At 34.3% G+C, this 15,143-nt stretch overlaps 1 protein-coding gene and 1 long non-coding RNA gene across 2 annotated transcripts in view; one reads left to right on the forward strand and one right to left on the reverse strand.

Moving 5' to 3' along the window:
* SOX6 (SRY-box transcription factor 6) overlaps positions 1-15,143 on the reverse strand; it is a 686,491-nt gene that overhangs the window by 670,457 nt on the left and 891 nt on the right. The gene's annotated exons all lie outside the window — the stretch shown is intronic.
* The window catches only part of LOC309872724, a 639,146-nt gene that overhangs the window by 94,671 nt on the left and 529,332 nt on the right, over positions 1-15,143 (forward strand). The gene's annotated exons all lie outside the window — the stretch shown is intronic.

Below are 15,143 nucleotides of genomic sequence, written 5' to 3' on the forward strand. Positions count from 1 at the left end.
TTTCTATTGGATAACAATACTATGATTTTCATTTATTCTGGATTGCCAAGAAGCCTGAAACCAAATGTTGTACTCAACTCAGCAAAAATGATCTCCTCCACTTCATTACTTGGAAATAATTTACTTTGTTTCAGGAATTACAATGAGTTTCCTTTCTGAAGTAGGTGGAAACCTACTATTTGCAAAGCACTATAATAAATAAGCCATGGTCCCTACTCTCCCACTTATATTTCTCCGGTAATTCCAAGGCAATAAACAATCAAGTGGCTAGTAGAATGATAACAAGCTAAGCAAACAACAGCAACTTTTTTTTATTAAACATCTGTACCAAGTACTTTAGTAGATTTTATATAACCACCACAATAGCCCTGCAAAACAGATATTATTATGCTTATGTTAATATGAAAAAAAAACTGAGACTCTTAGCACAGGACATGGCATACAGTAGGTATTCAATAAATAATTTGTTGAATGAATAAAAGCCTAGTGAAGTTCCCTAATTACATAGCTAAAAATAGGGTAAAACATTAGATTTGCCTTGAGTTTCCTACAAAATACCCAAATTCTCAGTACACAGGTTAAATCTGGATTGGATTCTCCCAAATTTAAAAGTGAACTTCATAAAACATAGTTCAGGACTCAATTCTTCCAGATAATTAAACTAGAGTGCAAAATCATACATAACATTTGGGAAGGTAAAGAAGATTTAAAGAATTTTCCAGCAAGAATATTCAAATACCTTTAAAAACATTATATCAGAGCAAAAAATCTATTTGACATGAAGCGACGTGAAGGAAACTAGAGATCATCTAAATTTCCATCCCTTCTGCTCATATTCATAAAGAAATAGGCAGTTGCTTATATTGTATGATAAAAATATTTCCCTTCTATCTCTTTGATGAAAAAGTCAAGGTTTCTAATCAGATGTCTAAATTCTATCACTAATATCTTTGTGTTAAACACTGCCTTCTTTTTATAGTACACTTTAAAAATAAAAGATCTTGAAAGTAGGAATAGCGTGAAATCCTTACTTCGTAAGAGTAAATAAGTTGATCAGATCCCAGAGTAAATAACAGGCAAGGACTGCATATTTGAAAGAATACGGTTGCTGATAAAAAGACAAAGGACCAGAACCAGAACAGAGACCCTCAATGAGTACCTGAACTGAAAACAAAGGAATAGGTCATTAACATCACTTTGTTTCTCTTGCCTCTTACTTCTTCTATCACTGTTTTCCTCACTTAGTTAATTCTCCTACGCTTACTTTCCTTTTCCCCTCAACCTCCTGTACTCTGACATATGCATTTATTTTTCTATTTGTGCTCTAGTTTTAGCTCTCACCCCCACTCTCTTTCATTCAACCACACAGAGGACTAACTCCAAAGTGAAATTTCTCTATACATTTTTCACTCTTCCTTTAAGCACTTGGTGTCTTCTTATTGCCAGTCCTAATCATTTCTCTCCCCATTCTCAGAAATTTCCTATTTCAAAGTAAGAAAGGAAAATCTTGCTTAAGCACCCCAAAATTGTCCCATTCATCTGCCACCTGATAACCCATGGTTTCTTCATTACATCTTCCCTATCCTCAAAATCTCCTCTACTTCTCCCTTCCTCACTCCTTCTGCCCATACCTTTTCAGAACCCCCATTAAATGCCTTGAAAACATTTATTTAACAGTTTTATGGAGCTATAATTCGCATATCACACAATCCACCCATTTAGAGTGCTAAAGTCAGTGGAGTTTAACATATTCAGAGTTGTGGAGCCATCACAATCGGTATTAAAACATCTTTATCAAAAACCCCAAAACAGAAACCCTGTATCTATTAGCAGTTACTCCATATTTCCTCCTACCTTACCCCATGCAACCACTGCTCTACTTTTAGTTTCTATAGATTTGTCTATTCTGGACATTCATATAAATGGAATCAAACAATATGTAGTCTGACTAGCTTAAACTCACGAATTTTGCTTGTACTTTTCTTCTGCTTTTTGTTTTTCTTCATTACTAATGTACACAGTTTTATCTTTCTGCTAGACTTAAGCTCCTTGAGGGCAAAAGTGTATTGGGAACACCCTCAGTGCCTAACACAGTTCCTTACACAGAGTAGGTGCCTGATAAAAATGTACTCAAAATGAATGACTGGATGGGGTTATTTTTTCAGTATAGGTTCTCCTTTACTTTTTCCTTTTTGACTTGTTGATCTTACTCCTGTCATATGACTTCTTATGCTGAATCACTTTCTACTTGAAAAGTCAACAAATTTTGAATATTTGCTCTTCAATAACTAGGTTTTATTTTCTTTTCTCTATTTGCATTTTCTCTTGTCTTATGCTGGTTCTTTCTTTAGCTTTCTCATTCCCCTCACGATCTAATTCCACTTACCTTAGCCACCCTGTACTCATAGTAAATAAATGTGAAAATAAACAAGAATGCCCATTACACTGGCTCCCTTGATTCATTCATTCTATAAGTACTTATTAGGCACATGCTGTGCACCAGGAACATCTATTTGGGTGGTGGGAATATATCATTAATAAAAAAACCAAGACCTTGCTATATGGTGCTCTTACTGGGAAGATGTACAATAAATGAATCGTGATAAAATAATCATAAACTATACTTAGTAATTGGAAGAAAATAAGCTGGTCCTAATATTAGAGAGGTGGGGGAAGAGAAGATTCCAGAATCCCAAATAACCTACAATTTACGTACATCCTTAAATTCTTCTCATTAGAAAAGGATAAGAAGCAATAAGAGTTATCTTATTACTTGAGTAATAAGGAATTCATTAAAGGCCTGACTTTAATCCAACTAATATCCAAAATTTCACACTGATTGCAAAAGGGGATAACATCTAGATAACATTACATTGTTCGAAGGTACAACCCTGTGATCCAAACTGATCACATAATTAAGTTAAATTCAGTCCCTGATTTCTACAATAAGTTTCAGGAATAGTATGTACTCTGATGTTTCTAAAATCATAAAGATTAAATTGCTTTAAATTAAATTAAAGATATAACATTTTTATCCTTGTTTATGAATTATTTCACTTCTTTAAAGTACTTTTTATAATTTTTCAATTTACAACATGTCATTAGAAAACCTTTTTTTCCTACCACATCTAGATGACATTGTAAATTATTCTAGGCAAAAGTTTTTCTGTTGGAACATTGATTCTTTGTCAAGTTTAACTGCCATTCCTTTCTCCATGTTACTGGTTAACTTTTGCTTTGGGGCCTTTATTTTCAGAAAGACAAAACACACATTGGTGAACAAATGTTCTTTCCACAGTATTATTGTTATTTTAAGTAAGCAAAACAGTTCCGTAGAAGGTGGTTCTTTAAGGTAGTGGTCTATGTCCTGCTTATATACCAATTCTTTACTATTTCCCAGTACTCCTAAATAAATGCCAAATGAAATTCTTTATATGAAACTGTTCTTAAATGTCCACAAATTAAGCAAAGTCAGTGTTTTATTTAAAATAGGTAAGTCACTTTTTCCATTTTTTGCTTCAGTCCTAAGAAATGAGATATAGTTCATTTTGAATGTAAAACTTTGTACACTATGCAAATCATGTCTGTGTGTCTAAGAAAAATAACAAACTTAATGAGGAATGTTAAAAAAATCAGAACCCATTAGTTTAAAGATACATAGGAGCAGCCAAAGATGACAAACACGCATAAAATTCAAAACATAGTGGGAAAGGGAATAGGCACTGAAACACATAAATCAGTGTTTTGAATTCTTTTTCTCTGTGGGTATAATTGTACCTTAGTTTCTTATAATGATTTATTGAGGTAAATATTCTGTATGGTTTAACAGCTACAGCTTCAAAGTGTCAGGCACAGGCTCTCCTTTATTCATGAGCCAGCTGAGTATTGGGATGTGAATTCACTTCTGTATTCGGGGACTTGGCAAAGTTTGTTTTTAAGGTCCTTATAAAGAATTCATGTTGATGCAGTCTATTCAAATGTGAAAAACACTGTGCTGTAATGAGTGAAATAGAAAACCTTTACAGTAATTCTAGAGAAAAAAGTAAATAAATTGAAATAAGCCACACAGAATTACTTTCAGAAAAGTAAAGAACACCCCTGAGTTCATCTCAGCCACTTTTTCAGGTTTAGGGATGCCTACAAACCCCACCACTGGATGGGCTACTAGGGTAGATACTGAGTCTAGTATCAGTACAAAAAGAAAATGATTAGAGAGAAACAGAATTAAGTCCCAGTTTGTAATAAACACTCAAGAAGTCTTTTGGGTTGATTTCCAATCTGCACATACTCTTGCTCTGAGACCAAGATATGTACAACACCAACCAGTAACAACAGTTGTATGGTATATTATTAAAACTATCATATAGTAACTTTATAGTTTAGAGGGGGAAATGAGTAACTTATCAAATATATTCCCTTTAAAACACCATGCCAATAGGAGTTATACACAGATACTTAAAGCAAAAACCCTACCTTGGAACTCATTGATCTTACGCTTATCTATGCCAAGACTTTCAGCAGGAAATTCAGACTTTTGCCAAGAAATACATGTGCCTTAGATGTATAAGCTCGGCATGAAATGGAAATCCAACCTGTCTGGACAGTGGTTCTCTGGTGCAACCATACTCCTATTCATCTGCCAGAGTGGCTTTATGAGTCCCCACAAGATGGTTTGCCAGTCTGGGGGTATAGGTGGCAATTTTTAAAAATATACTTTTTAAAATACATAGTTTAAAAGTGTAACTTCATTTTTATAATTGGATCTCTTATTTCCAGTTAATATACATTAGGTTTCCATATTTTTTCCTCAGTTAAGAGAGTATTTCACATTGTTAGAGAGATGCCACTAATAAACGGCTTTTGCCTTTTCAATAGTTTGTCTTTAAAATTAAAAATCAGGGGTGCCTGGGTGGCTCAGATGGTTAAGCCTCTGGTTTTGGCTCAGGTCATGATCCCAAGGTCCAGGGATTGAGTTCCACATTGGGCTCCTTGCTCGGCAGGGAACCTGCTTCTTCCTCTCCCTCTGCGGCTCCCCCTGCTTGTTCTCTCTCTCTCTCTATCAAATAAATAAATAAAATATTTTTAAAAAATTAAAAATCACCTAAAACTTCTGCTTGCTAAAAGTTACTCACTAAATTATAAACATATTAGCTATCTCCCCAGAGCCTATCATAGCCATGCATGGAGTAGATGATCAGTAAATAAAGACTTACAATAGATAGCAAATTATTAGTTTAAAATGGCTCTGAAAAAGTTTTATTGCTTTCAGATGACATCTTTCTTTTTTCCAAAATATTTTCTCACCCAAAATACACTAAATAAATACACTATAAGATACAATATTTTGATGTTACACTTTCAGGCAAAAACACTCACCCATTTATTCAATATAACAACTCCTCATCAAAAAATATCATGTGGAAAATTTTGCATTGTGTACCTAAACATTGCATGCTTAGATGACCCAAATGTTCTGCATTGCCAAAAAGGAATGAAAAGGTAGCATCCTACACAACTCTAAAAGTATGCTGTAATTTTATATTAAGTTCACATGAAGGCAAGGTAAGCAGAAGCCCCTAAAGGGCTAAAAAAAAAATTGATTGGGAAAAATGGCACAGAAAGAATAATATACCTTCCAAAAAATGAATACCTCACACTCCTCCTCTACCAGCCGACAACCATTATCAATTCTTTCCCTTCTTTGGTAGGTATAATAAACCTTTATTACTTAATAGCTTATATACAATCTATCTATTTACTTTCAAATATTATCTACTACTTATATAAATTTGTTTTCATTGTTCCCTAAATGATACATTTTTCTATCTGTGTAAATATTTGGGTATCTTGGGTTGAGATGAAATACATCATAATTTTTACAATTAAATTAATGACAATATTTTTTATTTTATAGATTTACACTAAGCAACAGAATTTCCAGAAATAAAGTAACATCTTTAAATAAGGGATAGGTGTACTTTATTCAAAGTTTCAAAAGGCATCACAGACCTAGAAAAGAAAGGAATTAACTAATATCAATTGAGCATCCCAAATTTGTCAGATGCCATTCTAGTTAAACACATGTTAGTTCATCAACACTTACAATAACCACATGATAGAAGTATTGTTATTGCCTTTTCTGAAGATGAGAAAACTGAGACAATGATGTGAAATAAAGTGTTCTAGTTCACACAACTAGTAAGTAGCATAGTCAGAATTAAAATCAAATGTTACAAAATCCAATGATCATTTCTCTGTGATCATCTTTGTTTCTCACAAGTGTTAAACAAAATCAATGCAACCAGCTCCCTCTTTCTTGAAACACTGACCTCTCTTGGCTTCCAAATACTACACTCTCCTGATTTAATCCATTCTCACTACCAGTACCTCCCAGCCTCTACTCTTTAATCTATCTCTTCTGCCTGACTTGTAAGTTCTAGGATCCCTCAGACTCAGGCTAGAGCCCATGAGATTTGTCTCTTTTCCTAGATCATTTCATACATTCCCTTGGATTTAAATACTATCCTCATGCTCATGACTCCCAAGCATGTATCTCTAGCCCTGACTTCTGTGAATGTCAGAAAATCTGAAATTCAAATATCTAATTGACTAGTTTTTTACATCACCACCTAAACATGTCAAAGACATTGTAAACTTAGTATGTCCAAAGAAGGAATCAAAAAAGAAATCATGATACCTATCCACCTAAATTTGTCCATCTTTCCCCACCGAGTCCCAAAAGTTGTTCAAACCAGAAACCTAAGAGCCATCTTTTGTTCCTTCCTTTCCATTATCCTCAATATCCAATCCAGTAGCAAATTCAGTTGTTTCTTCCTGTAATATAGATCTTAAACTGCTCCACATCTCTTTATCTCTACCACTAGCACTTTAGCCCAGGTCTTCATTATTTCTCACCTAGACTATGAAACAGGTTCACCTCTCATCTTGAATCTCCTCTAATCAATTCCTGAGACTGTAATAAGAGGGGGCTTCTTAAAACATTAAATCAATCACTCCTCTGCTGAAAGACCCTACAACGGCTTACCATTGCACTTAGGATAAAATCCAAACTCCATTATCCTGATCTACAAAACTCTGCCTATCTTTCCAATCTAATCTTATGCCACTCTCCCCTCTTTTCACTACACTCTAATTTATACTAGTCTTTCTTCAGCACCCAGAATGCACTAAGCTCTTTTCAGCTTCAAGCCCTTTTCATTTGCTGTTCCCTTCACCTGAAACACTGTCCCATTAATTACCTATCTAGCAATTTCTCATCCTTGAGTCATTAACTCAAAGAAATATTCCTAAGCCAATCTGTCAAGAGTCCCTTGATTCCTTATGTCACTTATTATATTTTGTAACTGTTTTTTTTAATTTTTTATTTTTTATAAACATATATTTTTATCTCCAGGGGTACAGGTCTGTGAATCGCCAGGTTTACACACTTCACAGCACTCACCAAAGCACATACCCTCACCAATGTCCATAACCCCATCCCCCTTCTCCCAACCCACCTCCCCCCAGCAACCCTCAGTTTGTTTTGTGAGATTAAGAGTCACTTATGGTTTGTCTCCCTCCCAATCCCATCTTGTTTCATTTGTTCTTTTCCTATCCTCCAAACCCCCCACGTTGCATCTCCACTTCCTCATATCGGGGAGATCATATGATAGTTGTCTTAAAGAAACAGCTTTTGATTAATACATTGTGGTGGGTGGACAGACCACAGCAAGGTCCTTAAATGAAAATATAGAATATGTTATATAAGAATTAGCACAAAGAGAAAGAGAGAGAAAGAAGGAGGGAGAAACATCATAGGAATAGAAAATAAATACTAATCTCTTCTCTGCTCAAAGCAGAAAGTACTATATTATTCAAGAATGTTATGACAGCTAAAGGAGTTTATTATTAGCACACTGCTTAGTTTAGCCAAGGGAGTAAAAAAAGAAAATGAAAAAAACAGTTCAATGATTTTGAGGTTTTCTTTTTCCAACCACTCTTAGTTCTCTGAGGGAACAAAAGTTAACAAAAAATCGATTGCTTTTCCATGTATCAAATAATAGGTAGTGAGAAATTCCAGAGTCCTAGTCACCAAAGAGTAGGGCTATGACATTTAAAAAAAAATAAGATTTAATAAGTTTAATCAGTGTCCACATACCAATTTTCTCTTGGGAAAATTCAAATGCTTCATATTAGAGATCAATTCATTTTGATAATCATAAAGGAAATGGTAAAATTCTATGGCCTGAGCAAATGGAAATATAAATTTGTACATATACTTTGGAAAAGCTTTTCATGTTATTTTCTACTCTTAAGCATATATCCAACAGTAAAGCATGCACATTTATATAAAAAAAACTTACACAAAATCTTACAGCAGCATTATTCATACTAGTCCCAAACCAGAAATCCATAGACCTATCAATAGGTGAATTCATACAGTAGAATACTATACAGAAATAAAATGAACCAACCACTACTACATAATGACAGTGATGATCCACACAAATATAATATTGTGTAGTTAAAAAAAAAAAAAAAAAAAGCTAGATCCAAAAGAATACATACTGTCTGGTTCTTTTTTTTTTCTTTTTAAGATTTTAGTTATTTAACAGAGAGAGAGAGAAAGAGAGCACAAGCAAGGGGTGTAGGAGAGAGGAGAAGCAGGCTCCCCAGTTAGCAGGGAGCCCAGGTGGGCCTTGATCCCAAGACACTGGAGTCATGACTTGAGCTGAAAGCAGACACTTAACTGACTGAGTCACCCAGGCACCTCAGTATACTATCTGGGTCTATTTAAATAAAGTTCATGTTAAAAACAAGACAACGGCCCCCAAATTGAGTCACTTATGCTAAGCCTCACATCACTAAACCAAGACTTAATTACAGGGTTTTTTTTAAGATTTTATTTATTGGGGCACTTGGATGGCTTAGTCAGTTGAGTGGCCAAGGGTTGGTCAGGCTCAGCCCTTGGTGGGGGGTCTGCTTGATATTCTCTCCCTTTGCCAATTCTCTCTCCCTGTCTCTCTCAGATGGATAGATTTTTTTTTTTAAGATTTTATTTATTTGAGAGGGAGACAGAGAGAGCATTGTGGGGCAAGGAGCAGAAGAAGAGGGACAAGCAGACTCCTTGCTAAGTGGAGAGCCTCACTCAGGGCTCCATCCCAGGACCCAGAGATCATGACCTGAGCCAAGGTCAGATGGTTAAATGGCTGAGCCACCTAGGTGCCCTAACTTAATTAGAGCTTTGACCTTTCAGAAATGGAATCTTTTTTTTTTTTATTATTTATTTGCCAGAGAGAGAGATCACAAGTAGGCAGAGAGGCAGGCAGGGGAGTGGGGAGCAGGCCCCCTGCTGAGCAGAGAGCCCGATGTGGGGGCTCAATCCAAGGACCCTGAGATCATGACCTGAGCCGAAGGCAGACACTTAACCCACTGAGCCACTCAGGCACCCCTCAGAATCTTAAACCAGTTAATCAAAAACCACCTGGTCAGGGCACCTAGGTGGCTCATTGGTTAAGCAACTGCCTTCAGCTCAGGTCATGATCCTGGAGTCTCAGGATCAAGTCCCACATCAAGCTCCTTGCTAAGCAGGGAGCCTGCTTCTCCCACTGACCTCTCTCCTCTCATGCTCTCTCTCTCATTCTCTCTCTCCTCAAATAAATAAATAATCTTAAAAAAAAAAAATCACCTGGTCAGCACCAGTGAGGTAATCTGCCTGATAGGTCCCCTGCATACCCTAAAAGAAAGTGACCTTGCCAGAAGTAATCCAGCTTTTGCTAATAAAACGTCCTTGTTCTTGCTCCCTTCTGCCTATAAAAGTCTTTCATTTTGTATAGCTCCTCAAAGCTCCATTTTATCTGCTAGATTGGATGTTGCCTGATTCAAATCAAATTTCACTCAAATAATTTAAGTCTTATAATTTTTAATATGACTTGATTTACATTTTAACAATAAAACAGGGAAAATTAATGCATGTTCTTTGAAGTCAAGATAGCTATCTTTGGGGAAAAAGAGAATAGTCACTGGGAGGGAAGGAAGACATAAGGGGCACTAAATATATTTTATTTCTTGATGTGGGCAGTGGTTATATAGATATACCCATTTTGTAACAATGAACTACACAATTATGCTTTGTGCACTTTTCTATATTCCATTATATTTCAATAAAAAAATAGAAGATTAATCTGTACAAACTTCCAGTTATAAATAAGTCACAGCGCTGAAATGTACAGCATAGCAAATATAGTCGGTACCATTGTATTAACTATGTGGTAACAAATGGGGAGTATGCTGTGGTGAGCATTTTATAATATATAGGGAATTGTTGAATCACTATATTGTACACCTGAAACTAATATACATCAAAAAAAATTTTTTTAAGATTTTATTCATTTATTTGACAGAGAGAGACACAGTGAGACAGGGAACACAAGCAGGGGGAGTGGGAGAGGGAGAAGCAGGCTTCCCACTGAGCAGGAGCCCGATGTGGGGCTCGACCCTAGGACACTGGGATCATGACCTGAGCCACCCAGGTACTCCATTTTTGCCAAATGTAGAAGGAGCAGTAGCCCTTCTAATATTAAAAAACAATGAAATTGGGCTCAAAAGAAAAAAAATTAGGTGGTCAAAAAAATTCTGTGGTATACTAAAATTTTGTTTTATATTACCAATTAAGAAAACATCATTTTGAATTTAAGAATATTTGTTGAGAATTTTTCTTTAGGAAAATTTTATCCTTAACATTACTTTCACTTTTTAAAATTCACAGAATTACAGAGCTTTAGAGATGGAAAAAACAGAATAAACTAGTTGGCTCTGAGACAGGTTGGGTGACTGTGCCATGACTAAATTAATAGAAGTGATGGGACTAAAATTCAGAACTTCCATATCACATTGCAGGACTTTTAAAAGTTTTTAATTTAAGTAGAGTTAGACTCCATTAGAGAGACTGGAAATACCTCTGCAATCTTGATGGTTTATAAGACTAAAAGGATAAAATCTGTAAGCCACTACATGTCTGTCATTTATTTTTCCATTTCATTTATAATAAGAAATAAATCATAAAATAAGGGAGGAAAGTCATACCTAGCTTTTTGGTGAGTAACTTTATAAGGATTGGCAATCCATGTCCTTTCAACATTTTTTTTAAATGTTGAACTATTACTCTTTATGAAGTAAATGTTACTCTTTATGAAGATAGATACAAAACCTTTGTGTTCAACCAAATACTGTATTAAAAACAGAATGGTCTGGGTATATATTGCTTCTTTCTCTTTTACTTTTTCTAACACGTTTGTAAACAAGTGTAAGAGCAACAAAATCAAGAGATGTTGATCCCTGCTGGAATTGCACCTACATTTCAACTGCTAGCAATTCACAAGATTCAAGAATAAAACAACTTATTCTCTTTGTTTCCTTCAGACTTTCAAATATGGCAATTCTTTGTTCAATTTTTTTTTTTTCAAAAAGCTATTCTTCTGGCTCCGAAATTTAAAATAGACTATGTGGCAACATCCTTTTTATCTGGTCTTTTCCTGTTTAATTTCTTTTTTAAAATTATTTTGTTTTGGAGGAGGGGGAGGAAAGAATTCTAAGAAAAGCTTTCATAACAGGTTCAAAAGTATAAAAGCCATTTCAAGCTCCAGACATTTGTAGCCTTTATTTCTTTAGTCCTTGAAAGGGCTTTGTAAATGTTAACAGCTAGGATAGGACTGCTTTCCTATACTGATATTCCTGGCTTCCTTTCCTTTGTAGTCTTAGATTCTTCCCCACCCTCAGTTCCTCAATAACCTGGCATGAAGCCCAACATAGGGCTTGAACTCACAACCTTGGATCCAGACCTGAGCTGAGTCAGATGTTTAACTCACTGAACCACCTAGCTACCCCTACCAGCTTCTTTTTAAAAAACAAAACAAACAAAAACAAAAACAAACCAAAAAATATTTAATCATGATGTGTGTACAGGGAGAAGATCCCTAACAGAGTGGCTACCTCTTGTAAAGTATTCAAACAGTTTTGCTTTAATTTCTTCTACACATGGTGATTTCATGTGCCAATTTTAACATGTTGTCATGTTAAAAATAATGACATGTTACCTACTAAGTAATTAGAGTTAAGATAGATAACAAGAACCTTTGTTAGCCCCCTCTCCTTAGAAATGCTAAATACAATCTTCAAAAACAAAATGTCAAAAAGGTGCTCATTTATATACTTTTGAGTTAAAACAAAAAGGCTTAAATCAATATAGGACATAGTATTATCCTACTTAAGAAAAAAGCTACATAAATACAAAAAAAGTCAGAAATACTGTATCCCAAGGTCTTAACAGTGATTATTTCTAGATGTTGAGGCCATAAAATGTTTTTATTTTTTAATTTTCTTCTTGTTTATGAATATATTTTAGTTCATATTGCATGTACATGCATTATTTGTGATAAGGGAAAATATCACTCTTAGTCTAAAAAAATTAGTGCTGTCTTACTACTTTTCAGCATATATAATGGTATGTCTTATAAATTCATATATATTTATATTTAACTACATATGCATTATATAAGTAGATAAAAATTCTAAAGCATAAATTCCAAAATTATAAAATCATGATTCTCATGTAAATATTAAAAGACCATGAATCAAATGTTACCTGTCAGATTTCATTTCCTTATTAATTAAGGAGAAAATCAGGAAGAAGTGAAAACCAAATTGTAGAGTCTGAATTATAGAAATTTATATTTTCTCCTGGACAAAACCCATTTGTATTGCCAAGAACAAGAATCATTTGCAGTGTCAAAAGCAGAAAATGTTTGCAATGTTTTGTTTTCTACAATTTAAATTTTATCCTTAGAGTTATAAAATAGCCTGGTCGATCAAAGATGATCCAAAGTGCACACTTACTTAGAATCAGATAAACCTTTCAGGGTCTCTAGACATTCAGCATTTCCCTGAAAGGAAATCCAGTAATCACTTTTGTCCATGCCCAAGTCTGATGAATTTTCCAGATATGCTTTACTAATTAGTAAACTGAATTAAAACTGTTACAATTAAAATGTAAATTCTTCTACGGCAGAAAATATAGTGTCTCTTTCAAACCTATGTTCTAAAACTGTTTAGTAAAGTGTTCTGAACTTAGTATGTATACAATCAAGGTATATCACAAAATATTTGAGGTACTACAAACTTTAGAAACTTCAGACCAGTTTAAATGATTGCACATTAGTAAACTAAAAAATTATGAAATACTAATACAAAATGGGAAAAACTGTGTAAGAAATTATGAGTAATTTATAGGTAAGGAATACAAAATCACAATCACAAACACAAATGTTCATTTAAAAAAAAAAAAAAAAGGTCTCAAAGAAAGCTTGATAAACTCTGACTTTTTCTATCAGTAACTTCCAAAGTTGAGAAAATGTCAAAGGAGAAAATCTTAAAACAGGAAATTGCATCCACTTAACTAAATTCCCCTCTCAACTAAGAAATGATTGTCATCTGAATTTTATAAAAGGACAACTAAATCCAAATTATAAAGGCATAGTTTGATGAAGAAACTGAGGCCCAGAGAATTTCAGGCACTCTCCAAGATCATACAATTACTTAGATATTCAACAATACTTGTTAACATAAAAATTATAATTCACAGTAGTCCTATGTTACATAAAACTGAATCATAAACACAAAAGAACTTTGAGAATAACTGAACACAGTAATGAATGAATTAGTAGATATAAGCACACTGAGGAAATCCTTGATTTTTTAGATTATTGTCTTGAAAGAAAAGAATTCTTTCTTGGAACTAAGCATCCCAAATTTGCAAGAAATGGATTATTCTCAAGTTTTCACTCAATAAACATGTATACCACATGAATTAACTTTATGTATAGCAGTAATACATAGTGATTAAGAGCATAAATACTAGAACCAAACCAGGTATCAGCTCCACTAATTTCAGATATGTGATCTTGAGAAAATTTCTTAAGCTTTATATAATCAATTTCCTTGAGCAAGTTACTTAATCTCTCCATGACTCAATTTCCTCATCTGTAAAATGATCTAATAGTGGAACATACCTGTGTGAAGATTACATAAAGTAACATACGTAAAACACTTAAGGAAGAAGCTGGGCTCAAAGTAAGCATTACCATCATGTGTATTAAATCAATGGTTCCAAAAATGTGGTCTTTAGACCAACAGTAACATATAGAAACTTGTTACAAATGTAAATTTTCTCACCCATTGCAATTCTACTGAATTAGAAGCTCTGGGTAGGACCCAATAATACAGATTCACAAAAAGTCTTCTAAGTGATTCCAATGCACATAAAAGCTTGAGAACAATTGGTGAAAATTAGTAAGATTTTTATCCCTTTCTCTCTGGACTTCTATAAAGCCTTTAGTATATAAAGCCATTAGTATACTTGATGCTTTACATATTTCATCTGTTGTCAGAAAACTACTTAAAAGACTTGGTTTCAAAACTGAAGGCAAGTTTATATCCACTAAGATAGTTATAACCAAAAAGACAGATAACAAGTGTTGGCCAGAGTATGGAGAAATTGGCCCCCTTATACAATGCTAATGAGAATGTAAAATGCTAATGAGAATGTAAAATAGTCTAGACACCTTGGAGAACAGTCTGATGGCTCCTTAAAAAATCAACCCTAGTGTAATCACATGACCCAGCATATACCCATGAGTACTGAAAACATGTTCAAACAAAAAATTGTACACAAATGTTCATAGCAGCATTATTCATAATAGCCAAAATATGGAAACAACCTAAATATCTGTGAAGTGATGAATGCATAAACAAAATGTGGTATATCTATACAACAGGATCTTACTCAACCATAAAAAGGAATAAAGTACTGATATGTGCTACAATATGGATGAACCTTTGAAAATACTATAAGTAAAAGAAATCAGCCACAAAAGACCATGTGCTATATGATACCATGTCATAAAATGGCTAGAATAACCACATCTATAGAGACAGAGAGTAGATTAGTGGTTGTCTAGGGCTGGGGTCAGTGGGAGGAAAATAGAGTGACTGCTGATAGATACCAGGTTTCTTTTGGGGGTGCTAAAAATCCTATAAAAGAGCTGGGGCCAAGATGGCAGAAAGTAGCAGACTGAAATGACATCAGG

The sequence above is a fragment of the Mustela nivalis genome (genome assembly GCF_964662115.1).
Source record: "Mustela nivalis genome assembly, chromosome: 9".
Lineage (NCBI taxonomy): Eukaryota > Metazoa > Chordata > Mammalia > Carnivora > Mustelidae > Mustela > Mustela nivalis.